At 45.9% G+C, this 27,579-nt stretch overlaps 1 protein-coding gene across 2 annotated transcripts in view; it reads right to left on the reverse strand.

Annotated features, from left to right (window-relative positions):
- TSPAN4 (tetraspanin 4) overlaps window positions 1-27,579 on the reverse strand; it is a 2,988,612-nt gene that overhangs the window by 2,523,872 nt on the left and 437,161 nt on the right. Inside the window, exon 1 of one of the 2 annotated variants that reach the window (XM_078682790.1) lies at window positions 8,239-8,254. The exons of the other annotated variant lie outside the window; for it this stretch is intronic. The gene's annotated coding sequence lies outside the window, so the exon portion shown is untranslated. Of the gene's footprint in view, window positions 1-8,238; window positions 8,255-27,579 lie in introns of those variants that run through there. 2 annotated transcript variants of the gene reach the window in all.

A 27,579-nucleotide genomic window follows, 5' to 3' on the forward strand; every position in this document is an offset into this window, starting at 1 on the left:
TCCTTGGAGAATATCAGATCCTTCTTGAGTTGAGGCTGTAGAGCATGGCTGTTTGAGGCGGTGCTTGAGGACTATATAAAGTAGAGCACTCAGAATTTCCAAACTTCACAAGATAAATGTACAAGCAATTGAGCAGTAATAAAACGGAATAATGGCATTGGACTGTCCAGACATGGGTCCCATTCTCAATTTGTCACTGAAACTAGGCTGTACTCGGCTGATGAGCCCATAGCTAGGGCAAAACCGGTCAGGTTCAGGGAGGCCCTAGCTTAGCAGTTCAGTCTGGACTGTTCCCATGAGGAACAGGGTCAAGACTGATTTGCATATGGCTGGGTCCAAACTGAGGTGGCATGGTGAGCAAAAGAATGATGGGTTGGAGTGGTAACCCGAGCTACTGTCAGTGGTTAGACTTAGTGCAGCAAGCAGCCTCCCAACACTTTTTGTGCGTTTCAAATTTTTAGGCTAGCCTGAAATCCTTAAATAGTCCAATCCTTGCAGTCAGTTAACAAGTACCCATAACATGTATCAACACCAATGACCTACGATTTGTAGCTTGTTTGTTTGTGGTTTATTGTGTTTATTTATTTACGTTTATTGTTTTAGATAGATTTGCTATATCTCCTGGCCCCTTTGAGCCTGCAGCACTCAATGGTATTCAAACCTAAAGTGATCTTTTCTCAAAAACATTTTATGCACCAAGCTAAGAATTTCAAAAGGTTTATATTTTTTGATAATGATCCAACAAAGGACTTTCAGGGCCAATTTAGCTTGATCCCTTTTTTGAAGACCTTCTGAAAGTTTGGCTACCCTTTTTGAACCACCTCGAGTTGCAATAGGTCAGATTTTTGTGAGGTCAATTTATAATACCTGGCTCTGAACTTCAGCTGCTTCTATGGTCTCTATGAAGAAAGAGTGGTATGTTCATTATAATCAAAAGCTGGATGTGGCCTCCTTCAAGGTGGTTCTGATTTGGGATTGGCATGACAAAGAGAAATGAGCTCATTTTCTGACCTGAACGCAGGCCAAGAATGATTGTAAAGTTAAAGGAGATTTTTTTCATCATGCATTTCCAGTCATTGGCTCTTATAAACGTAGACACACTCTGGTACCCATTGCCTATAACAGCGTATATTTTCGATGGTCTTAATTTTTCACATAATTTACAGTGGAGGTTATTTTAAGGATATGCTTGAAATTGTAGGTTGTGGCAGAATCAATTAATGGATGGCAAGACGTCCATATAAGCAATGAAAGGTTGCAGCCATACTGATATATATTAGACCACTGCACAAGTTATCTTTATATTTGCTTTCCCATATTCTCCTACATGGTGGGTCTGATTTGGCAGGAATTAGTCAATTCATTTTAACAATATTCCCTCAAGATTTGTTTAAGTAGAAATCAATTAAGTTATCGGATTAATGAAAAGTGCACAGTATCGTTTCCATGTAAATACATTGCCAATAGTAAAAACGGCAAAAAAGGCTGGGGTGGTCAAAACAATATATTTGTATTTGGATAATAAATATACAAAATGTGGCATCTTTAGTATGAAACTTAAAAAAGTATTAGTGAATATCCCAGACCTCTTTCATTTTGTTTTGGCTTTTATTTTAACAAATCTTGAGGGAACATAGTTCTTACTCATGGTACACCTAGGGTCCCTCTTGTAATATTCAATATTCTTAGATTAACCTTATATTATATTTATTATATGGTGTCGATTGCCACCGTGAAGTTATAGTAAGGTCAGAGTTTCCATATGAAGATTATTTTCTTGTTTCGCAAATAACTTTGGCGCAGTTTGATTAATCTTCATGAAACTTTCCAAACAAGTTCAACTACCGCAGCTCTTTCCTTGGAAAGTTTGAGGTGATCTGTCAAGCAGGGGCCAAGAAAAAGGGGAAGGTCTCAAAACATAATTTTCCTATGTTGATTCCCATAGAAAATCTTGGGAAGCGATAGAGACAAAAACGCCTGAACAAAATCACAAGCAACCTGGCAAAAAGTCAGAACTTTACATAAAGCATGCTTTTTGTTATTTGGTGTAAATCCGTTCAGGCTGTCCCGAGTCCTGAAGTTGCTTTAAAAAAACAACATATAAGGCAGTAGGGTAAGGATGCTGAGTCCTCCTGGCATTTTTGGGGAAGACGAGGACCCAGAGGTAATTCCTGAGGCAAAAACAAAATTGTGCTGTGTGTACCCAGTGCAGCATCCTGTAAGGTACTGCGGGAGCATGAACTTCTGTAGGTGCAGCTTACATGGTACATGGTACAATGTAGGTGACACTTTCATGGCAGTACCACTGGAGTTCTGTTAACAGAATGTAAAAAATAAATATGACAAATGTGGGGTGGGGGTCTGCGAGGGGTTGACTGTCTGCAGGCCAGATCCACAGGCAAGGCTTTGTGGCAAGGGCACAAGTTGAGAGTACACGCTGGTAGGCGGTGTTTGCTCACTCTTTTCACAGTGTGGATGTAATCCACCCTGCTAAGAAGCTGGGCCCTACAGAAATATGCTGAAATGGTCCCGGTGTAATTTTAGACACCAAGGCACATTGAGTAGCGACTGCACCTTGTCTGCTTTCATTTTGAGCAGCAATGTGGAATCAAGGGGACTTTGTTATATTAAATTCCAGCTGGGCCCAAAACTAAAGCCGAAGTTAAGGAGCCATTAGACCTTATTTTGATCAAGTACTCTGGTTGGGGGAGCTATCTGAAACCACACACCTATCTGCAAATGCAATGGAGGGGGAAACAAAGGCACACATCTTTATTACCTCATGGGTTCTTAAGAGAGGCATGAATGTTAAAAACTTTATTGTTCAATTTATTAAAATCTTTACAAATAGAAAACACTCTGATCATGAAATGCAGAAAAAGAGATTTGCAATTACAAAAATTAAAATATTTGATGATGCATAATTACATTAAACCAAGAGGGCACCAGGTTTCAGATTTCATGATTTTCCTAAAGCGTGCAATTTCTGTAACAGCTGTGTGCCAACAGGGTCAGAGTTCATTCATTGCAAGAGAGACCCTTTCTGTTAGAGCACAGTAAAGATACAACAATGGATAACATTTTAACTTCCAGTTGGACTATCAATGTTTATCACTTTGGGGCTCTGTTTAAAAGAAAAATAATTTCTACATGAAAAAAGGAAAACTCTAAAGTCACAGGAGGACTTGAAGCCTTAAAATGGGCGGCCAGTATGCCATGCAGGTCTGCAAATGATTCATCTAGAAAAAAGGTGACAATTAATACTTGTTGAATGAAGAGCAGCCTGGTGCAATATTGTGGTGATTGGGTGAATGGCACTCCCACTGCATGCCTCTCTTGTGACAAACTTGGTGAACCAGATGTTAAGCATCGTATTCTCAGGGTTCATAGATGCTAAGATGGCTTGACGGCAGGAGCGAATACCAATTTTTTTCCATTCGCCCCGTAGCTGCGGCCTTGGGTCATTAACCCCTTCGGGGCTGATGACGAGCTCAGCTCGTCATGAGCGTAACCTGCCGTACGCTGATCGCGGGTTTTTGCGAATCGCAGCACGCAGCGGGAAAACCGCTAGCACGCATGCGGTTAAGTAGGGCAGGGCAAACACACACCATGTGTTCAATCGACTCCGGGTTGCACCCACACCCCTGGCCTGTTGTATTGCCATTTGAACGGCGCTAATCAAGTATGTAGTGCAAGAAAGGCCATTCCCCCATCCTAAGGGCCAAAAATCGTTTTTCCACACTACTGCATACACGTACACATTAAATCATATGTTTGTAAATCAATGTACAGGATGTGTTATATAAGACAGTGAGCGCTAAAAGGCGTAGGAGTCACGTGTCCTTCAAACTCACTGTGCTATATTAGAAGTATTACAATTAACGAACTGCAAGTAGCAAAAGGATCCCTGTGCTAAAAGCAGTAACCCACTTAGCATCTACATAAAATAAAAATCTGTCATCTGCGTTTCACACGATGTGCTTTGCAGGAGACATATTAACCCTCTATGCTACTTTCATTCAAAACTGGGACAAGACAAAACACAGATCTCTCCAGCAAGTGAATTAACCTTCAGAGTTATCCCACCATTATTATTTTTACCTGAGATTTACTAAGCACAGAAGATCTAAGCAGCAGGTGCCTTAACCCCATAATATATTTTAAAATGCAGACATTGCAACCAACTAAGCAGAACAGATTTACTGACACATGTCTCCTTAGTTCCAATTTCTTTGTGGCAGAATAAAAAAAAATAAAAAAAGGATAAGTTGAGGCCCAGCTTTTGCGTCGGGGTCGCATCGCTTTTTTGGCACAACTCCGGAGCAAAATCTCATTTGTTAACTATTTTAATGCATTCATAAGTATTCGTGAATGACCTGCTAAATATATGTGGGAGGTCTTTAGATCTGATATCTGGTATACAGCAGAAGCTGTCCAGGTCTTTCATGTCTGCACTGGAGTGGGTCAGCTTGTGCTTGTTTTAGTTCTACAGGGACCCCTCCCTCAGCTGCTGAGCTGTTTATCTCTATGATGAGAGACAAGGGTCGGACCTGCACGTGTTGGGCTCAAAGGAAGATGTTTTCATAGGAATTAGGGATTTAATCAGATCCATGCTTGATACGAGAGTGAACTCGATATATACTTATTTAGTTTGTCAGCGGTATTTACAGAGGAGGGACATAGACCCGAGTTGGAAGGGGAATGCATGTGGGGTTACAAAGTGCATGCAAGGGAGCTTACTTAGCATGGGGAGAGGGTGGGGTGACCGGTGGAGGGTGGGGGCAGGGGGGAGAGAAGGAAATCAGTCCTTTGTTTTTTTTTTATCTCCGACTTCAGCAAGTAACGGGTTGCCTGATGTGATGGAGCTAGTAATAGTCTAGTTTATTTGTATGGAAATAATTGTAGGTCGTGAAACTGTTTCCATTGGCTGCATGGTAGCCTTTAGGGACCATCTTTTCACAGAGGGACAGTCCTGCACTGCAGGTCTGGATTGCTGAAGCTCAGTTTGACACTGATCTATTTTGTTTGTAAACAAATAAACTGAGGTGAATTAAGAGACCTTCCCTTTGATGTGCTCCTGTCCACCTGGCCGGATGCATTTGTCCGTGTCAGGGCACCACATGAAAGATAAGGCATAAGAGCATCCCTTTTCACTGGGTACGAAGCCTAGAACACCGTCGTTAACCATTGGACAAGTCAAGCGCGGAGCAGGGTTCCACTGCATATCGAGAGTGCTGGACCCAGAAAAAATGGAGCGACAAACATGTACATTGGGGTAGTGCCAAGAAACCCTTGGCTGAGGTTCTCACAGTGAGGTAGACCACTGAGTGAAGAACCACATGAGCATAAGAATGCCATCTCTGACCTGGTCATTATGGACACTGCCTCGAGACCTGAACATTTCAACTATAAATCATTGTTTTCAGGTGCGTTAGTCCAAGAAGTTCAACAGAAGTAATAGAAAACTACAACACTCCGAATTCATTACTATGTTGCAGAAATGTGCGAGAAAGGAAACAGTGTAAATAATGACCTGGAAGAGAAGAGGTGGTCACCAAAAAAGAACACAACCATTTTAAAAGCACCAGAACTGCTGCAGGTCTAATATATTCAAGGGGAACGCCAGAGCAAGCAAGTTCTACACTGCATGGAAAGATTATTATTGTGCTGAGCCCATAAAACTGTTGCAATCAAGGGTTCTCCCCTGTTTTTTACCTCCAGACCCCTCATACAAGCCCTCAGCTTCAAGCATTGGATTAGGAAAGTAGTGTCCAGTTACCACAGTGTAGGTTTTATCTGTTTCTCCATGTATTTCCTTTTTAGCTGGAAACTAAACTGACAAATGCTCTAATTTAAGGTCATGGGGGGTGTGCTACCTGTGCAAACACAGCCACATGGACACCTATGTCTCAACTTACACTAAACAGAAGTGCAAACTGTGCAACTTCAGTGTGCCTATGCACTTTCAGAAGCCAACCCATGGCAAGTGGTTTCGCTTGCAAGACATTTTGTTTTACAGTGGAACTTAGAGTCCTCCCTTTGCTTACTATTGGTTGTTTTTCTCGTCACTCTCATTTCCTTGTGTCTCTCTGGTCAGTATGTGCCAGCTTCCCTACCTCTTTTTGTGTTTGTCCCTCCCCTGAAGTATGGCCCAAGAACTGCTTCCTTGCCCAGTGAATATCCTTCCACTGCTCTTGCTTTCAGCCCAGGCCTACTATTTTTCTTTTAGTTATAGCACTCCATAAGAGTAAATAGGCTTGCAGTTATTACTTGTACCTAGATCCCACCCACCCCATCTCACTCTGTATTGTTGCTTGCCCCTCCCTTCTTCTCAGTGTTGTTTCTTGCCCCTCAACACCTTCTCCAAAAGCAAAGCTGGCTGCACCATAGCACTTTTTCCCTTTATTTTCAGCCATGCTGCACAATAGCAGCGCTGCTGTACAACATGGCAAAAAAATGTTATCAAAGTCAGTATCTCTTGTGTAGGTTAGACCTATTAGATTTGCCAATGCTTGTTCTCTTATTGTGCTGCATTGCTTGTAGTACTGCATGTTTTTTGTTTTACATTTGCATGTATTCTTCTTCATATTTCCCTGCATAGTGCAGATTATATTGTTAGAGCCTATTTTCTGTTTTACCATGGATATTCTGTTGTCAGGATGTAAATGTCTCCAGCATGGTAAGTGGGCATGTGCCCCTGCCCTGAGTGCTTGAATGCATGTGACACTGATGTACTGATGTTTATTTTGGCTCTGGCTTCATGGTAATCTAGTGTGTGCGCTAAGGCATAGGCCTGTCTCTAATAATGCTAGGTCCAGCACCTGTCCTCTGACCTAGGAGGGTGCACCAAGCAACCTTTTTAGGTCTCGTGGCGTAACAGCGCGTTAGCGCTGTGTCCGCCAGGAGATCTTTTGTCACTGGGTCTGCTTCCCAGGAGACAGCACCTGGCCGCACGCATCTCGCAAAATGCGATCGGCGCAGGCCACGCGCGCGCGAACGCGCTCGCCGTGTCTGTCTCCTGGGAAGCGCATACATACACAGGCACACCTCCCCCTGCACGCATGCGCACACAGAGACACACACGAGCACACCTACACACATGCAAGCACGCACACACACATACAGAGACCCCTCCCCCCGCCGCCGCCGCTGCATACATACATACAAGCGAACCCCCCCCACTAAGCCCCACTTACCGCCATTGTAAACTTCTGCCGACTCCGCGGGGCTCTCCCTCGGGCATGGGAGCCCCGCGTCACCAGCACTGCTTCTCTCCGTGGGCGCGTGCGCGGGCTTTCGAAGGCGGAAGTCCCGCCCCACGGAAGTCCCGCCCCACGGAAGGTTTCGGTTTCGCTCACGTCGCCATGCCGGACTAACCATGCTGGCACTGTCAGATTGCGCTGTAGCCTGATCGGACCCAGATCAGCCCCGTGGATTAAAGGGGTGCCTTTCGGATGCTGGCCGACGACGCAGCGCCTTGTGAGCTGGCACCAGGCTGGGCCCGAGAGTCGGAGGTCATCCGGTGAGAAACAGAGTAAACTGGTTATTTTACTTATGGTTCCTCGACCGATAGACTTTAACTTTTACATTTTGTCAGGTTCTTTGGTGCCAGGTTCATTTAGTGTGACCTATAAACTGTTCATCATACATCTCTGCCTGTTAGACTGACACCCACACAACAAAGCATGCATCACGAAAATGTCTCCTGTCAGAACTGACCTTTAACTTTCTAATCAACAACAGCAGGAAATGAGTCATGTCCTGGTGCTTGCATAGACAGTGGAGAGAGACAAAAAAAATATGACCTGTGGTCGGTTTTAGCATTTTCATACAACTTCCATTCCGGTCCATTTTTTCCGTAGGTCACTCCCCCGACATCATATGTGTCAAGTAACATATTCAACTCTTTTCACATGTAAATTATAGCTTGAAATTACCTTTTCATCTTCTAACTTTTGTGGCAATTATTAAAGTTAACAATTACCATCAAGGATTTCATTTTTTCTATCATAATTGAATTTTATAGTGCTTGCTACTATAGTTAGCTGCCTTACAGCACTGTAAATAGGTGTAACTCTTTCCCAACTCAAATATCCCTCCATTTCCTTCCCTCGAAAAAAAGACAAACTAAAGCATTGCTGACATTCAAATCCATGAGCAGCTTCATGTCACAACAATCACCTCAGGTTTATTTTAAACATGTCTTTATTAGCATTTGATAGAAAAGGATATACATACGTAGCTCGGCCAGAACAGCAGGCCCAGGTCAGGTGCGCGCCTGAGAGCTCGTCTACCGCACACAGGCGCTGGAACAGTACCGTGGGCCGGGGGGGCTGGAGAGCTCTGAAGTGCGCTTGGTGAGCCTGGATGGGCTCGATGGCTCCGAGGCTCTCGACAAGTACCGGGGCAGCACCAGGGGGCGGGGGCCCGAGGTCACCGAGCAGCTGGCCAGGCTTCTGCGGAGCCTCTGGACCCTGGAATACAGCACAAAAGCGAGTTCAAGGTGAGGAGGAGAAGGGACCGAGTGGGCAGGAGAGCAACTAGCTATGTGCGTGGCTCACTCTGTCAGCATATCCTCCCCTACACTGTAGATGTCATTTTTGTTTAATATTCACATTTCTAAGTGGATTCTGCTGGGGTGGGGGGTCGGCCACTTTTAAAGGGCTCAACTCTGCTCTACCACACTGCTTTTAAGGACAGCATACTCTTGCACACACTCTCACTACTCACCAATTCAAAGTTTGCTAAAAATTTAATGCAACGCATTGTCATACACAATGCCAATAACTCAAACTTTAATGCTGCGAGACCTATTGCATTGTAAATGCTTGTTTTCTATGTCAGTGAGAGCATGGTTCACTGACCTCTCATGTTTAAAATGTTGCTGTTATGTGAAACCCAGAGTCTTGTGCTGCCATTCAGTGTGCATGTTGAGTGTGTGCAGTGCATGTTTAGCACAATCATAGAAGTAGGACTCTGTGTTATGTGAATCTTAATACCAGGGCCAGTGGGATCAATTGTGGATGCCCAACACACTACGTTTTTGGGAAGAGAAGTATAAACTACATTGGCCCATGTTGGATTTTCCAGCGGAGCCCGCAGAGCGGCAAAATTGATGAGAAAGAACTCTCCCTTCATTATGTTGAAAATAGGGGAAGACCCTCTGGGGCACTACGTTGGAGTGCAGGGTACTAGAGGGAGGACTGCCATAACTATGTTAAGTGTATATCCCCCGTCCCTCTTGGATCGCTCTAGTATCCAACCACAGGTGCCCCATCTGTCTGGCCTTGCACAGCTCACCTCTGGCATGGGCCTGCAAGATTTGTGGTGTCAGCAACGCCCTACCACTAGGGCGCATGCTTATTTTTCTGGTGCACATAAAGTGCACTCTCGATTGGACTACGTCTTTGCACCCACGGGTGAGATAGAGGAAGTTGCCCTGTATCAATATCTGGCAAGGGGCCTCTCAGATCACTCTCCTTGCTTATCCATATGGGGTGGCTGCGAAAGGGGACATCAATAGGATCGAAGCTCTCTGCATTCGAATTGAAAGATATAGATGTTGCAAAGGGTCTCAGGGTTGACACAGAATTCTATTTCAAAGAAAACAAAGATACCATAGAATCTCGGATAGTGTTATGGGAGGCCTTCAAACAGTACTTCGAGATAGGGCCCAAAACTTGGTCGCTCAAAAACGATGTCCAAAAAGGGCTGAACTAGAGGCCTTAGATGATAACATTTTGCAGCTCCAATGGTCCCCATATTCGGCCACTGATCCCCTAAGCATGAGACAGATAGCGGCATACCAGATAGAATACAGGGACCTGGCACAAGAAAAGGCCAAATAACAAATGATCAAGAATCAAAAAGGGCCTTGACTCCTTACTCAGAAAGGCTGAGTCCAACCATAATAATAAATCAAAAACAAAAGCCACTACTGAGACTTCATTCCAAAACCACTGGAGTTCCAACAAAAGGGTGTTTCGATTCAAGCAAAAACAACCTATTAATAATTTCAAACAAATTTATTCTTTTTCATGTAAATGTCACTTTTCTTATAACAGCACCTAAATTATTGTGCATGGAAAATACAGAATACAAAAAGCATACAATGATATATACAATATATACAAACATTTAAGAAAACGATTTCAAACACACTTGGCCATACATTCATACACCATTCAATCACAACAGTAGAGCTAGTGATATTAGAAAACAATACGTCCAAACAACGGAAAGCAATTCAGTCCAAAATATTTCTTTTCATATTTTTTGCAAAATTATTGTGGATGATATTTTCACAAGATGTCTTGTGACCCAAATTAAATGCAAAAAAAGAGATTGGCCAGATGCTGGACGTAAACATGTGGACTTTGTTTACGTCCAGCATCTGGCCAATCTCTTTTTTTGCATTTAATTTGGGTCACAAGACATCTTGTGAAAATATCATCCACAATAATTTTGCAAAAAATATGAAAAGAAATATTTTGGACTGAATTGCTTTCCGTTGTTTGGACGTATTGTTTTCTAATATCACTAGCTCTACTGTTGTGATTGAATGGTGTATGAATGTATGGCCAAGTGTGTTTGAAATCGTTTTCTTAAATGTTTGTATATATTGTATATATCATTGTATGCTTTTTGTATTCTGTATTTTCCATGCACAATAATTTAGGTGCTGTTATAAGAAAAGTGACATTTACATGAAAAAGAATAAATTTGTTTGAAATTATTAATAGGTTGTTTTTGCTTGAATCGAAACACCCTTTTGTTGGAACTCCAGTGGTTTTGGAATGAAGTCTCAGAAATAACAAATGATGGCATCCATGCACTATTTATACAAAATGGGTGACATGTCTAGCAAGCTGCTTGCATGGCCTGGCCTCTTGGAAAGAGATGCCTGAAGGGTCATGTGCTATTCACAATAAGTTGGGGAAGCTCCTCGAACAGATACCTCGATAGTGGACAAATTCGCACTGTACTATCAACCATTCTATGACACTAGACCACTTCATGACCCTCAGGCCATTGTCTCTTATCTGTCTCTGATTGCCATGCCAGTTCTGGACAAGAAAGATCATCGTGAGTCCCTCGAGGCAGACCCCATGTTGGACGAGGTGGCGGATGCCATAACTAGATTACAGACTGAGAAAAAGCCAGGTTCAAATGGCATCCCTGTGGCGTTTTATAAACAAAATAAGAACCAACAAGGGCCTCATCTACTGAACCTGTTTAAGGAAGGGAAGGAAAAGGGGGAACTACAATGGGACCTCCGGAGAGCAATGATAGTGATCCTACCCAAAGAGGGCAAATACAAAGATCGAGGAGAATCATACCAACCTATATCCCTAATAAACATAAAGTCCAAAATAATGGCCTCAATTCTAGCAACTCGTCTACTCCAGGTGATTACACCCCTGATACACCACGACAAATCAGGATTTATTCCCAACAGATCGACCTGTCACGACTTGCTTTGAACATATTTATGGATAACCACTGTCCAGGCCTGCCAGTCGACCCATGTATTTTTGTTGTTAGATGCTGAAAAAGCGTTTGATGCAGTTCACTGGCCCTTCCCAGAACAGACGCTCTCCAAATTTGGCTGTGGTCCAAAATTCAGGGGATGCGTAGCACTTTTATACGATAATCTGATAGCCATGGTCCAGGTAAATGGGATAACGTCAGAAGAATTCCCCATAGAATGAGGGACCAAGCAGGAGTGCCCTCTCTCTCCGTTGTTATTTGTCCTCGCTTGGAATCACTGGCCTGTGTAATCAGACAACACCAGAATATAAATGGGTTCTGCATATCGCCAGAAGATGCAATTGAGGAAAAATTGTCTCTCTATGCAGATGACATGCTCCTTTATGTGCCAGAACCCGATTTTACCATCCTGGTACTTTTCAAGACAATAAAAAAATAATGGGCCCACTCGTTTACAATATCATTTAGGCCAAATCAGTGTTGTATACCCCACAGAAGCCAGTACCGATATTGTCACTGCCATGAGGTCTCTGTTTTAGGCAGAGGATTTCATATATTTGGGGATCTTTATGACTGCCCACAGGGAGCTTTGTGCTAGGTGTAATGTTGGGAGAGTCATCATAGGTTTTCTAATGGATGTAGAAAGGTGGAGGGGCTTCTTCTCACACTGTTAGGCCGCGTTGAATTGTGTAAAATGATCACCTTACCTAAACTACTGTATGTGCTACAAAATACTTATTACCCTGTAGCTCCATCAGTGTTCACTAAAGTCAACGGGGCTGCTATGCTATTGTGGGATGGTGGCTACCTGAGTGTTGTTTCACACCTTACAATGGTCCCAATATAGCGGAGGCTTGGCGCTCCCAGATGCTGAGGGCTACTACTGGACTTCTCATCTAATAGCCATCAATGATTGGCTCTACTCCCAAAAGGACCACCCGACATTTCATCTGAAACATGTACGGCTGAAGGAACTTATACACCTCCACTATCTGTATGGGGTTGAGAGCGCCCACACTCTGGCACCTGCAATGCAGGTGTCTCTATGAGTGTGGCACAAGGCTACCAGAAAACTGGGTTGGGCACACAAGGTACCCTGTGAGACACCTCTCTGGAAGAATAAACTGTTGGGGGAGATTTCTGGGCTATGTGGTTTTGGGGCTTAGAACATAATTGGCATCTCCAAAATAGGAGATGTGCTCGAGAATGATACACTCGTGTCATTCCCCTCAATGCAAAGGAAATACCAACTACAGTATGCCCTATTTTTGAGATATGCACAATTGTGTACTGCTTGGCAGTCGAAGGGACTGAATAGTGAGGATATCCCCGAATACGCCCCTCTTGAGGGACGTATCCTAATGGGAGCACTTGATAGGGGTGCCATATCACACACATACAGGACCATACACAATAATATGTCAGACACACTGGTACATCTGAGGGAGAGATAGGTACGAGATCTGGGTGCGTTAGAAGACATAGACTTGGAGGCAGCTTTGTTGCATCCCCGGGAAGTTGCCATCAGGGCATGTTTCCGCCCTATCCAGTTCAAAATATTTCCTAAGGCTTACTACAACTGCCAAAAACTACATACAATGGGTAACGCTCCCACATTCACAGGCCTGCATTGCACATTAGAAGTTGGCTCCTTTATGCACACTATCTGGGGCTGTGCCTTCAGTCAGACATATTGGAAAGAGACCATTAGTGAGCTTTCATATATACTGGAGGACCAGCCCCTACTGAACCCCAAATACATTATAGTATGTATGCCTAATGATGTAGATCTCCCCCGAGCAAGCATGGTGGGATGGATCTCTATATGGCCGTGGAGAAGGTTACATATCATAGTAAGGGATGCCCATGTAAACTCCATAAACTTTGGGGATGATGGGGAGCGTACTATGGACTATACGATTTAGGCAATAGCGCTGTCCCCTCAACAGTTCTTGGAGGGGATGGGACTGAAGTGGCTGGGGTTTACATGGGCTGGTTCTTTGCCTTTCTACTTGCAATGTGTTCCTGTGCTGCCACTGATTATAATGTTGTTGAGTGAACAGCTTAATGTGATACACAAATGCTCTTGTATATTGGTGATTGTTAGACTTGGCATCTTTGGCGTGGTTTTCCCTGACTTTTTGCCTCTACTTCCTGTATTATTGATGCTGTACTGGATTTCATTTTTGGTGGTTTAGATGCTTTGGGCACTTAGCCACTGCTGATCAGATCAGTGTCAAAGTGCAAGTGCTCCCTGTGTACATTTTTGTTCAATTGGTTCTCCCTGAATGGCATATTTGATTTACTAGTAAGTCCCTAGTAAAGTACACTGAAGTGTGCCAGGACCTGTAAATCAAATGCTACTAGTGAGCCTGCAGCACTGTTTTGCCACCCACATGATTAGCTCTGAAAAGGTAACTCAGGCCTGCCACTGCAGTGTATGTGCGCAGTTGTTAACTGCCATGTCGACTTGGCAAGAGCACCCACTTGCCAAGCCCAAACCTTCACTTTTTCTACATGTAAGGCACCCCTATCTTAGATCCAAGGTATCCCCCTGGTCAGGGTGCAGTGTATGTGAATGGTAGGACATGCACTGATATGTGTAACATGTCCTGTTAGTGAAATACTGCCAATTTCGTTTTTTACTATTGAAAGGCTAACTTTTCCTATAGGATAGAATGGGAGTTTATTTATAATATCTCATAAATATAACTTCCCATTGGGACACAGTAGAGAAATAAAGTTTGGGCTCTCTGAACTCAGAATTTAATAACACATATTGAGATGGTTTTTAAATCTTGTGTTTAAAAATGCCACTTTTAGAAAGTAGGCATTTTCTTGTTTAATCATTCTGTGTGACTCTGCCTGTTTAATTATCGACTGTCTGGTTTTGGAGTGACAGGGGCTGGGGATGTGCATTCACTGTAGACAGCCACTGGGGGGTGGAGGTGTGCCTGGTCCTTCATGGATGACTCAGAGCTGACCCTGGCTGAATTTATAGTAGTGGCAGGAGATTATCCCTTGCACCTGAACAGCAACGCAACTATCAGTAAATCGTAAACCGACGCATCGCTCTTCTTGCAGTTGCTTTCCTGACGAAGCACCAATGTGCTAGAAGAATCTCCATGCATCGCTGCTCCCCTGCCGAATCCGATGCAGTGCCTGTCGTCTCTGCAAGACCTGATGCATCGAGGGATCGTGGCTGAAGAAACCGGTGCAGCGCTGCTCAACGCCACCGCATTGATTGCTGCCCCATCCCAGATTTCCATGCATTGTACCTGTGCATCTAGATTTCCTGACGAATCACCCACAGACCAGAATTGTCTTAGAGTCGGTGCATCACTTCCCCCTACAGACTAGACACAGAGCATCACTTCTCCTACGTGCAGCAGAACTGTTGCATCGCCTCCACATGGTCTCAGGAACTGACGCATCTCTTTGTGTTCTCGACGCTTCCCATCCCTGTGGGTGTTTGGCCTTGTGAATTTTGGCGCAACTACAGGTACTTTGAGAGAAATCACGCCTCCATAGTTTTCAATGGACCCAGTTGTTTGAAACCTTTTTAATGTCATATTCTTAATACTTGTATATTGGATTTTTGTTGTTTTGGTCTTGTTGAGTTTAGATAAATATACCTTGTTTTTCTAAACTGGTGTGGTGTCCATTTGTGGTGTTATCACTGTATTACTGTGTGTTCTGAGTACAAATACTTTACATATTGCCTTTGGGATTAGCCTGTCTACTCGTGCCAAGCTACCAAGGGGGTGAGCAGGAGTTATCTATAGTGTGTATCCCCCTTTCCTGACTAGAAGCAAGGATCCCTATTTGGGCAAGGGTACCTACCTCTGCGAACTAGAGACCCCCATTTCTGTGATGCATAACAGCTGTAAAGGGGAAATGTTGTGCAGACTTGTGGAATGTTTGCTAATTGTTGTTCTATACATAAAACCAATAAAAATACATTTAAAAAACAACATTTAGGATGCCCAAGGATCGGCATGGCACAAGATGGAGGTTGAGGATTGCCTCCCCAGACAGTGGAAGTGTTTCGTCTGCATTCCAGCGTCTGCATTCCAGCAGTTGGAGAGTGAAGTTCTAGACACTGAAGGGATGAGGATGAATATAGGGATCTCTTTAGAATTTCCATGAAGTCCTTGTTAGAAAAGGACTGCTAATTAGTTCATCCTTAACACAGTCAGTTGGTGGATGGTAGGGTAGGGGTAGGACTGAAATTCCTGTTGTTTAAGGAGAGTTCCTAGGCAGAACTGTTCCTTTGTTTGTCGTTGATTACCACTTCAGAAAGGGTGATGACAACCAGTTGCAGAGAACTCAAGCATTATTATGCCCATGTTTTGGAACTTCTGCTACTTGCTGTCAGAAGCATCACTTTGCACAATGACTGTCATAAGAAAAGGCCTTTAAATTACATTTAAAAGAGATCCAACCCAAACCTGTTCTGAAACCTTGAATCACAAACCTATGTTCTCTATCTTGAAAATGTGTGTGTATAAAAGTGGGATTCAAATCACCCCACTTTGTTCCAGTCCTAATTTCTTCTTGACCAAGAGACTGCTCTGCGAATACTCAAAAAGCAGCTCTATAAACTGGGATGGTATCTACCTGACAGTCTCACAGAGGTGAGAGAATATCACCTGAAGGCTGCGCTCTCTGCTGGAAGATTTGAGGATCTGTTTGAAGAACCTGGAGGCCTTGCTTCCTTTTGAGAGAGTGAAGGATTGTGCCTGACCCTCCAGCAGGAGAGAATGAACAGGAAGAGGGGCCCAGTTTGTTCTCGGTATATGCAGGAACCACATGATTCAGACAAAGAGAGAAAGGCAGAAGTGATCCATGCTGCAAAGGGGTCCCCTGGTCTCTGTGCAGGTCCTGAGTTAACTAAATTCGGATTGCACCAGAGCAAAGATTCTTGTCTTGTCTGCAGTTCATCGCAGGCCTTAGATAGTGATTCTGCCAGTGGAGAAAATCAAAGCTGTATCACAGCCTAAGTAGAAAGGCAGGGTGAGCCTGAAGGCCACAACTGCCATAAAGTTATCATTGTGAAGAAACTTGGCCAATAGGCAGTTAAATGATGTATCCAAACATTGGTCTGTAGTCACCCACAAGTGCCACCATAGTCGAAGATGGCTGTGACTGCGCAAATCTGCCCAGCAAGTCTGCTCCATGAAGCATTACCTGGCTAAGCCGCTGCGGTCTCCATGCAGAAAGGAACAGTGTCATTAGGATGGGAATATTTCTTGCACCTGTCACATAGCCTGAACTGCAACACAATCAGTAGCAGGTAAGCGTGGCCTACATACCAGGACAAATATTGCACCACTTTAGGCTTTTACTCAAGGGTTTGACAGACCCTGAACCAGGTTGCTCTGCTAATGTGTGAGACTGCTTGGTGATACCTACACCTATACCTAATTCTTGCCTACCTCGAACTCTGGAGACCGAAATTCAACCATAGCGAGAAGGAGAGGGACTCTGACGATGAGAGTGAGAATGCTGTTAGATGCAACTGATTAGAAGTGTGTATTACACTCTCATCCTGTGGTACAGAATATTGTTTTGCCTGGTGATTAAAGTACTTTCCTTTTCCCATAGAAGAAAAGCACTGGCCTGTAAATTACATTCTTATATCTGTTGGTTGGCTGGTGAATTCAGAGCTCCTGCCCCCCACGCCTACTCCCTGAGAAACCTGTGACTGCTGTACCTCACCACCCAGAGACTCAAGTGTGAAAATGGTTATATATGTGACTCAGTTTGCAGAACCACAGTAAGATGGACCCCAGGACACCACCGGCAAACAACCTCAACCAATAAAATACGGCTGGGTCCCAGAGGTTCCTGGGCTACCTTGTAACCCCAGCAAACAGGGTCTGTCATCCGCGGGGGCCCAAGTACCAAAGCACCCTCCAGCACCATCCCAGGCCCACCTCGCTCATTACATCAAGTATAATGGGTTTACCCAGTGACCCTCAAAACCTGGGTATATGAAATCTAAGGTAATGTAGGTTATGTTTCCCCGACAGAACATCGCTCGATAGGTGAGGCCCATTCAGAAACACCATGTAATCCTCCAATGGGAAGCTCTACAAACTTCCCTACACAGCAAGAGCCATTCATCGTCTCTTCGTTTCTGGTAACAGCCTCATGAGTCAGTAAACGCCAAAGAGGAGTGTGAGAGAGGCCTTTGCAAAGAGACACCAACTACCCACTGCAAGCAAAAAGAACTGAGAGAGGCCACGGACAGGCTCCGAGCTGGAGACTGAGTGGGGTTTATGCCGCATAAGTAAGTTTAGAAATGGTCATGTTTGATGAGCTGGGGTCACTTAGAGCAGAAGAAGTCGCGCGGGCTTGCTACCCAGGCTGCCTTCTATTGCTTCCGGGAGAGGTTTTGCTTTGTGCCAGCGATCAAGGGAAGAAACTTAAGGACACGAACAAGTGGTAGTAATGTAAATAACATGTAAGTGCCGACTTTTATTGCTCGGCACGACTTGCGTTCTACTTAATTCCACAGCGTTCCAATTCGGCCTACGCAGACTCGTTTTCGCAGGCATTTATTTATTGGGGCGCGCAGATTCGGCCGAGGAGTGAAATAATTTTGTGTAAACATCATATGTTAATGTATTAATTTAGTAGCGACGCTCGCGCTGCAGGCTTGGCACATTTATTCCGGCGAGGCTTGCAGCTTTCCTTCTGTATGATTTTTCTTCACCAAGCAGCTATTTTTGTAATTCTGCTGAAAATCTGACAGCGGCCCATTTTTCGCGAGTGTTCGTGAAACTGTTTACTTTTCTCCCCACAATGCAGAATAAATGTTCCTCTGCAGAAAGCGCAGCGTTAATCTCTCAACTGTTTAGAGTCCTTGGCAGGAGCCTTAGTGGCTTTAGCGGAGGATTAATCCTCGGGGCCCTGACTGCAAAGGCGGGCCTGATCCATCACCAGACGGCGTCCCGTCCCCCCCTCCGCATCCTTCGCCTCCCCTGCGCCCCTCCAAGGCTGGGGCGGTCCATCTCCGGAGACAGGGCGTGCACGCGGGTTGCTAGGCCGTATTATCACAGGAGTAGGAGTGGGTGGGCCTTTGATGCCCCTCCACCGCACTAAGGGGGTCATTAGGATGACGGGGGGACTTTGTCCGCCCACCATCCTGTCGGTATGCGGGACCGCCCGCCATAAGGGCGGGGGTCCCGTGGGGGGTATTAGGATGTGCCCGCCACAGTGAAGGCCCCCAGAGTGAAGACCACATGCCTTTCCGCGGCGGCGATGCCGCCACGGAAAGGCACCTGAAAACAACCATCATAATATGGCTGGCGGTGTCTGATAGACACCGCCACCATATAATTCCTTTTCCGCCCCGGCCGCAATGCGACCGGGGCGGAAAAGTGGCGAACGGTCTTTCCGTCCGCTGAGGTCCCCCCGCCATACTAATATGGCGGGGGGGAAACGAGTGTGGATGTCGGGCGGATTGCCCCCGCCAGGCTGGCGGTGGCCACCGCCAGCCTGGCGGGGGCAATCCGCCCGACATCCTAATGGGCCCCTAAGTTATTAAATTTAACAAGAAAGTATGTGGCACAGGAGCCAGCCCTCTTCTCCCTCCTTATTTTTTTTTGTTTTTTTTATAGCACATACTCGACCAATAGGTATCAGAGCGCTTTACATGAGCACCAATTGTGTTAGAGACAAACACATTCATTTTTTTTAAGCATGGGGAGATTAAGTGATTTGCCCAGAATCACAGGATATTGAACGTCCCTGCCAAGACTCCAACCCAGTTCCACAGCTTCAAGGTCAACCACTCTAGCCGTTAGGCCATATCCTGAGCACCTCACTCCCAGCCATTCAGGGCCGTCTCCGGTCCTACATTTTTCACCTACAAATCGTCGTTTTCAGGTGTGTTAGGCTAAGTAGTTCGATGGAAGCAAAACAAGATCGCAACACCCAGAATACATTTGCCCGCCTATGAGTGTCCAGAACTGGACACTGTGTTTATAATGACCCGAAGGGACATTAACACCGAACTTTCCAAGTAAATTGCTCAAAACAAAGCTGTCATTCGATTCAGAAGGCAACTCACAAGACAGGGTGCAGCAACTGAAGAGGACCAGTAGAAGGACCCCATTCCCCCTGGAGACCCTGGCTGAGTAATAGGAACACTTTCCTCCATTGAACAACTGTATTTAATAAAAGCGGGAGACAGCATAAACATTGCACCTACACCAGATTTATTGAAACCACAGCACACACGGTGGCATGGTGGGTGCGGAGATTAGGAGCAGCTGGGCCAGCTCCTACTGTAGCACCACAATAAAACCACCCCTGCCCTTAGTTCGGAGTGTTGCACTCCTTGGATTTACCTGCACCATCCAAACAAGCAAAATCTTCCCCACCCTGCTCCCTGTTAACTTCAATGGGATCACCTGCCATGGAAATCATCTTCCTCCAAAAAATGTCATACCCATGGATTTCACTGGGCTCTCCCTCCAAAACGATTCAATTTCACCCTCAAAGCACATTCCAATGGTTGAGAGGTAAGCATTCCAGGGTCCTACAGGAAAACCCACACCTTACTACCACATATGACTCACACAACTTCAGGGAGTAACCACACAGGCGTAAAACTCAATTTTAAACACACGTATTGTAAATACAGGCTCCTAAGAGGCTACAAGGTGACATGCCAGAGCCATTTTAAGAAGATTATTAAATAGAGTCACTCACTCGAGGCATGGGTAAGCTACACACACGTATTCTACTACTTTTCTATCCCTCCACTACCCTTCTCAATCAAAATAACTGACTAACATATCCACCACTCAAATTACTTTCATATTTCATTATACTAATTCACCACTAATATTTGATGGGTTCCGAAGTAGCGTGTTACTCACAGAAAAAGGGCTTAAATATCTCATATGGGGTAGCTAGCTCTATATAAATGCAAACCTTTTTCCCTCTCCTATTCCTCCACTAACCTTCTCAAGCAGAATAATTCAATTACATATCCACTGCTGAAACTTCTTTCATATTTCACTATACTAATTCACCACTAATCCTTTATGGGTTCTGGACTAACGTGCTACTCACTGAAAAAGTGCTTTGAAGCTTAGCCAGGGGTAGTAAGTGCTATATAAATGCAATTATAATACAATACTCAAACCATGTGTAGTAGAGGGCCTGTGAGGACACCTGGATTAAACAAAAAACTGCTGTTAATTTTCACGTTTTGCAAGACCTGGTTTTGTCTCCTCCCAAAAAGCTTTGAGGAACTGTTGCAGCAATATGGGCTTGTATGGTGCTTTACCCCCAGACGAAGGTTCAGTACTATTGATGTCTAACTACTAAGAGGCCAAAGGACATGAACATGACTCCCTGACACTACTGTGCAGTGCGGTACTGGCATATTGTTCCATTATTTAAGTTTCTACAGCTCATTCTGTTTGTCAATTTAATTTCACTTTAGATTCAGATAAGCTCGGTGGCTCATTGCACTAATGCAAACAGTCAGGGGATCTGTGCTTCACCTTGTGGTCATAAGCTCAATTGCCAGGGGCTGCATTCAGTCTTTCGTCTTCCGAGGTCGATACAAAGTGTTTCATTGAGTTGGGATTTATATGTTATTCAACATCGGGATACCATTGATGAAGGCGTACTCGCACTTGATGGAAATACCAAGGTCTTAATGTGTGGAAGTTCATGATGCTTCAATTACTTCAACCCATTCGTCATCCTTCTCCCTTGGGGAAGACAAATCAGCAAGCCATACCAAGGAGGCAACTGAGTGAAGGGAGGAATAGGCGGGCCTATTTGAATGAAATCCTAGAAAAAGTCAATAAGAAGGGACCTCAAAGCCATTATTAATGGACCACAGGATCTCCTCATCACTATAGAACTATCTCACCGCACTAGAATTTCCTCATAATATTATCCTTCAGACTCTCAGTTGATGAGCAGCTGCCCTTACGGGCTCTGCTGCTAAGGCGACTGATGATTGAATTTCATATGTCAGTACATGCCTTACTCAACTCAACTTCAGAGACCCCTGGTACTGGGGTGACGCATGTTTGTGAACTAGTCCTGGAGATTTGCAGCTTGATGACATTGCCTTAAGTGTTCTGTTCTCCAGGAAATCTTGGGGTGAAATGGACAGAGAGGTACATGCTCTTCTCTGCTTCCTCTTTTGCACTTAACGGTCAAGTCAGGCTTAGACAACTGAAGCCTGCCGAGAGCAGACCCTCCATCAACCTAGGGCTTCAAAAGCAAGCTGTGAAAGCATGGAAACCATCCAATCAAAAGAGAGGACAAAGAAGCTATGCTCAATGGGCGGGCCAAACACAAGATTGAAAGGTGGGACATGAAAAAGAAACGAGTAAATGAGAGTGACAGGAAAGGCAACCAATGTTCTTGGTAAGTCCACAATAAACTTGACAAAAAAGGAAGCAGGAGAGGGCTTGACGGGTGTGATTGTATGCAGTGATTTGGGCTGGCAACCATACAACTGTAAATCCCATGCCCTTCCAACCTCTCCCCAAATCCATTTCTTACCTATTTCAATTCTTTTTCACACATTTTTTCTAACCTTTCTTGGCTTATCCACAATGAAATAGACTAGACAGGAACTCTGACATGGACACAACCGCTGGTTACTAGACAAATCACATGGGAGCAAAGACAAAAAACACGAGCACGCACTGACAACACACATTTGATACAAGTAGACTCCTGTATAAGCACAATCTCGTGATTCATTAATCGCAGACTCTGATTGGGAGAAATATTAGAAGGCCCATCCCCCTCCCCTACCAGCACCTCCCCACCACTTGAGAATCGGATTATACCCAAAAGGAAGCTGCCGTACAAACTTCAACCAAATACGTATTCCTCACTTTTGAACTATCTGACACATAGGACTTACCTGAAACAAAAACGAAAAACGTAAGAAATGCTACTAACCATTTTGAAAAGCCTTGAGGAAGCCCTAGTCCAGATGACCATAAAAGGGCGAAACATGTGTTGGCTGTTGAAAGTCTCAAATTGAATCTTGCAACATCCTGAACAAATGATGAAAGCTCAAAACTCATGAATAACAGCAAAATAAAAAAAATCATCACTTGAAACCTTGAATCACTCTCTTTTTACCAACATTGAACAAGGGGGAGGAGGCACTCACATACTTCCGAACCTCCCCAGAGTACCCCTTGCTTTAGCTTCCCTAATATGGCTGTGCAAAGCTACAATGCCCTACCTTCACAACTTTGTGTACAATTTCCAAACTTCAACAACTTCCCAAATGGCAAAGTTTAAACAAGCATTGGCTAGAAAAAACAATGGCCTGTCGTTTTTAATGGTATTACACTGTCTCGTGGCTTTATCAATGCAGTTCCACATCAGCAAGAAGCCAGCCAGCAGAACTAGGCTTTAGGTGTCCACATATGCTTCAAATACAACATGACTTTCACAGACATCCCACTGGGGCTTCTTTGATCTGGACAATTCAGAGGAGCACTAGAGTCCTTCTCTGTCCAATGCCTCCCCCTCTCCTGGGTAGGGAAGATTTATCTGGCTGGTGTCTGAAGCTCAAGGGACTAGCCCTAGGCATCCTCACAAGTCAAGACCTCAAACTGGGGCTTCCTTAAGCTGGTTTGCCCAGAGCAGATGACGCCAGGATCGCTTTCCTGGGAGACCAATCCCAGGCATAGGTGCTAGTTTCACCTATCTCCCACTGTGGAAGGTTACTCTGGCTGGTGTCTACAGCCCTGGGACGGGCCCAGAGGACCAGGCCCTAGACATCCACGCAGGCTTCACTGGCAATTAATTGGGGCTTTATTCAGCTGGTCAGTCTGGTGCACCCGGAGACAAGAGCTCTGGCTGGGGGACAAGACTCCAGGCATCTGCACTTGCTTCTCTGAGCTCTCATTGCGATATGTCTGAACTCAATGCGCAGGAAGAGTACAAGACTTCTCCCAGATCTGATGGCAACCTGCCCTGGATAGAAAAGGTGGCTCTGGTAGGGGGTGGGCCTCCACCATTCAAACATGCTTCAGGAACCACTCACTGGGGCTTGTTCTATAGGTCTCACCCTGTACCTACCAATTACTGCCAGCCCAGGCATCCAGACCCTAGATCACAGCTTTCCAAACGTTTCATGTTGGTGACATACTTTTTGGAGATGCATAATTTTGGGACACAGTAAGGCAGTGTAGCAAGCGAGCGTAGCGAGCGAGCCCAAACCACTTAAAAGGGGTACGGGGGTTCTCCCTCCGGAAGAACATTTTGAAATAAAAGTGGGCAAATTGTGTCTTTTCAAGCAAATTTAAGACCATGAGGTTGAACACAGGGCCCTGCAGCGGATGCCTTCGTCCACTGAGCCACCAAACCCGGCATACACACATCTTTCTCTCTCTCTCTCTCTCTCTCTCTCTCTTTGTCTCCCTCCCTCTCTTTATCTATCCCTCCCTCTCACTGTCTCCCTACCTCTCTCTCCCTCTCTCTCTCTCTCTCTCTACCTCTCTCTCCCTCCCACTCTCTCTCTCTCTCTCCCTCTGTCTCACTCACTCTGTCTGTCTCCCTCTCTCTCTGTCTCCTTCGCTCTGTCTCCCTCCCTTACTCTCCCTCTCTCTCCCTCCCTCTCTCTCTACCTCAGTCTCCCTCTCTCTCTGTTATGTTATGTTATGTTAATTATATTTTTAATGCGCACAGCTGCTCCAGCGAAGGAGCGTCCTGGCGCAGGGAAAGGCAAACATAACACAACACTAAAACCAGCAAACAAAGAAGCAGAAATGCTAAAAGGAAGAATTAAAACAAAAAGGTTTTCAGGGCCCTACGAAAAGATAAAAGGTCATCCAAGAGACGGATTTCCAAGGGGAGTGCATTCCAAAGAATCGCAGCTTTCACCCGAAAGGAGCGTCCACCCATCCGGCAGAGTCTGAAGCGGGGGACAACCACCAGGGATTGACCAAGAGACCTGAGTGAACGGGTGGGAACGTAGGGAGAGATAAGTTTATTGAGAATCTCTGGAGCCGACTCTCGCAGGATTTTCAAAACCAGGCTAAGGGCCTTAAAATGAATTCTCTTTTTAATCGGTAGCCAGTGCAAGGACCGCAGAGTGTGAGAAGTGGGGCAGGTCCTTGGCAAACCGACCACCGCCCTGGCCGCTGCGTTCTGTACCCGTTGTAGACGAAGGATCTCAGCTTGGTTCACTCCTAAAAGGAGAGAACTAGCGTAGTCCAACCGGGAGATAATCATTGCTTGGATGACCAGCTGTCTTGTTGGAGCGTCAAAAAATTTGAGCAGAGGTCTTAGCCCTCGTAATACCCCAAAACAGCATGCCGCCACTCTCTTGGTATGGGTCACAAAGCTCAAAGTGTGGTCGAGCCATACTCCCAAGTTCCTGAGCTCCAAGACTGGTGCCGGGGCCGGCCCCAGCTCCGGTGGCCACCATCTGTCCCCCCAATGGTCCGCATCCCTTCCAACGATCATCACCTCCGTTTTTGTTGCGTTCAGCTGGAGACAGTTGTTATTCATCCAGCTGGCCACCTCTCTCAGTCCATTACGGAACCTGGGGGCATCCTGCTCGGCATCCCCGCTGATCGTAACCGCTAGCTGAGTATCGTCGGCATACGAGACCATGGTTAGGCCCCACTGCCTAGCGACCTCAGCCAGCGGCTGCACATACAGATTAAAAAGCGTGGGACTCAGCGAGGAGCCCTGGGGGACCCCCAGGTCCAGAGGATGGTACTTGGACTGGAAAGGAGGGGTGGCAACGCAGAAGGAGCGATCACTGAGGAAGGAGCGGAACCATTGCAGAGCCGATCCGCAAATGCCAATGTCCTGTAGGCGATGTAGAAGGATGCGGTGGGAGACAGTGTCAAAGGCAGCGCTCAGATCTAATAAAATAAGCGCTGCCGTTTGACCTGCATCCAGCACAGTCCGCAAGTGCTCAACCATTGCCAGAAGGGCCGTCTCCGTGCTGTGGCCAGCACGGAACCCATTCTGCATGGGATCGAGGACATTAGCTCGGGTCATATGCTCCGCGAGGGCCAGATTTACGTGGGCCTCCATAACTTTGGCCGGCCAGGGAAGCAAAGAGATGGGACGGTAGTTCTCTGGTTTTAAAGGATCCAAAGATGGTTTTTTTAGGATCGGGGAGACCACCGCTTGCTTCCACTTGGCAGGAACAAGACCCGAAGTCAGGGAGAGGTTGATCAGTGAGCACACTGTTGTGCGTCCCTGAAAAGCAACATCCCTGAAAAGGGCAGATCTTAGCGGATCTGCAGGTGAGCCAGATTTGACTCGCAGAGCCCATTTAGCAAACTCCTCATCAGAGAGAGTAGGAAGAGAGTGCAGCGATGGACAGCTGCTGGAGCCCTTCGAAGGGATCACAAGTAGTGCAGTACTTGGAAATGCCTGGTAGATCTTTTTAACTTTATCCAAGAAAAAAGAGGCAAGGGCTTCACAGTGGGAGATGGAACTGTCCACCTGCGGAGCAACTCTCTTTGCCATCAGATCTTTTATGGTTTTAAAGATGGTCTTGGTGGGATTGAGGCTATTACGGAATTCCGCTGCGTAGAACGCCGCCCGGGTTCTACAAATAGCTTGGTGGTATAGCTTAACTGAAGCCAGATAAGCAGTTTTTCTAACGGCGTCGTACGACTTACGCCACTCCCTTTCTGCCCGTCTACAGGAGGACTTCAAGGCGCGAAGCGCGTTGTCATACCAGGGGCTAGCCTGTCGGGAACTGGACTTACTGGAGATGATGGGTACCAGGGCGTCAAGCGCCTTAGTGATCCAGTTACAGAACAGGTCATAGCCCGCAGTAACGTTAAGCAGAGGACCTAGAGGCTCAGCGGCCATGATGTAATGGAGGTCCTCTAGCCGTAGCTTGTTCCAATGGCGCCGAGGAATCCGCTTAGAAGATGGAATCGTAGGGGTGGCAGGGAGGGGTAGCCAGGCGGACACCAGGAAGTGATCAGACCATGCCACCGGAGCGACCGCCACAATATGGACATCCGATAGGTTCGTAAAAAACGGATCCAAGGTGTGACCGGCCACATGTGTGGGTTGAGAGACCAGCTGGATCAGCTGCAGGGCCTCCAAGTCGGCCAGAAAACCACTGATGGCCAAAGTGTCTAGCCTGTCAAAATGGAGGTTGAGGTCTCCTAGAATCGAAAAATTGGCGCAGCCACTAGCCCATAGACTCACTGCCTCCGGGAAGGCATTCCTAAAAGCAGCATCGCTGCCCGGGGGGCGATAAACAACCATCCCTGACAACGAGAACTGGGGGCTGATGGTGACCTTGAACAGCGCGCTTTCACATCCGGCAATCTGCAAGACCGTCCAGGTACATGCTAAAGCGGATTTGATAAATAAGGCGATACCTCCACCTCTAGACCGGCGATTGGATGTAAAACATGAATAGCCCGGAGGGCAAGCAAGATTAACTATGGCATCATCGGTGTCCTGAAGCCAGGTTTCAGTTATGGCCAGCAAGTCTGGCTTTTCATCCGAGATAAGATCTGCAACGGACAGATGGTGTTTTACCAGAGATCTGGTATTAAGATTACAGAATCGTAGGCCGTGCCCCAAACTTCCAATCATAGGGGAGACACCAGACGGAGCTCGGAGAGCCGGAAAGGTGACAGGGTCACGAATACCTACAGGCTTATCCAGCGACCATCTCTTACAGACACACTGACATGGGCCACACAGCGGATGGTGTAATGCCGCAGAGCAGCGCGGGAGGGAATCCCTAATGGCACAAAGCGAAGCACTAGAGTAAGTAATCATCCTTACACTCCAAGAGTGAAGAGAAGTAGATCCCGCGGCGTCCCGCGCGTCCTTAGCGCGGACGGGCGCAGACGGGCAGACTCTGGCTCGACTCCGGCGCGAGTCAGGCGCTACCGCTGCGCGTCACTGCTACGCGGGCATAGTGAGCTTTAAGTACCAGCTCACCTGGCTACTGAAAAGCGCTAGAGCGCTCAGACTAATGGCGCGTGGAGGCAGAGACCACCCCAAGATGGCGGCCAGGCACCACGAAGAGGCAGCAAGAGGACAGCAAACTCCGCGCTAAACGCGGTGAGGGCACGA

This window comes from Lissotriton helveticus, chromosome 3_1 (genome assembly GCF_964261635.1).
Source record: "Lissotriton helveticus chromosome 3_1, aLisHel1.1, whole genome shotgun sequence".
Classification (NCBI taxonomy): domain Eukaryota; kingdom Metazoa; phylum Chordata; class Amphibia; order Caudata; family Salamandridae; genus Lissotriton; species Lissotriton helveticus.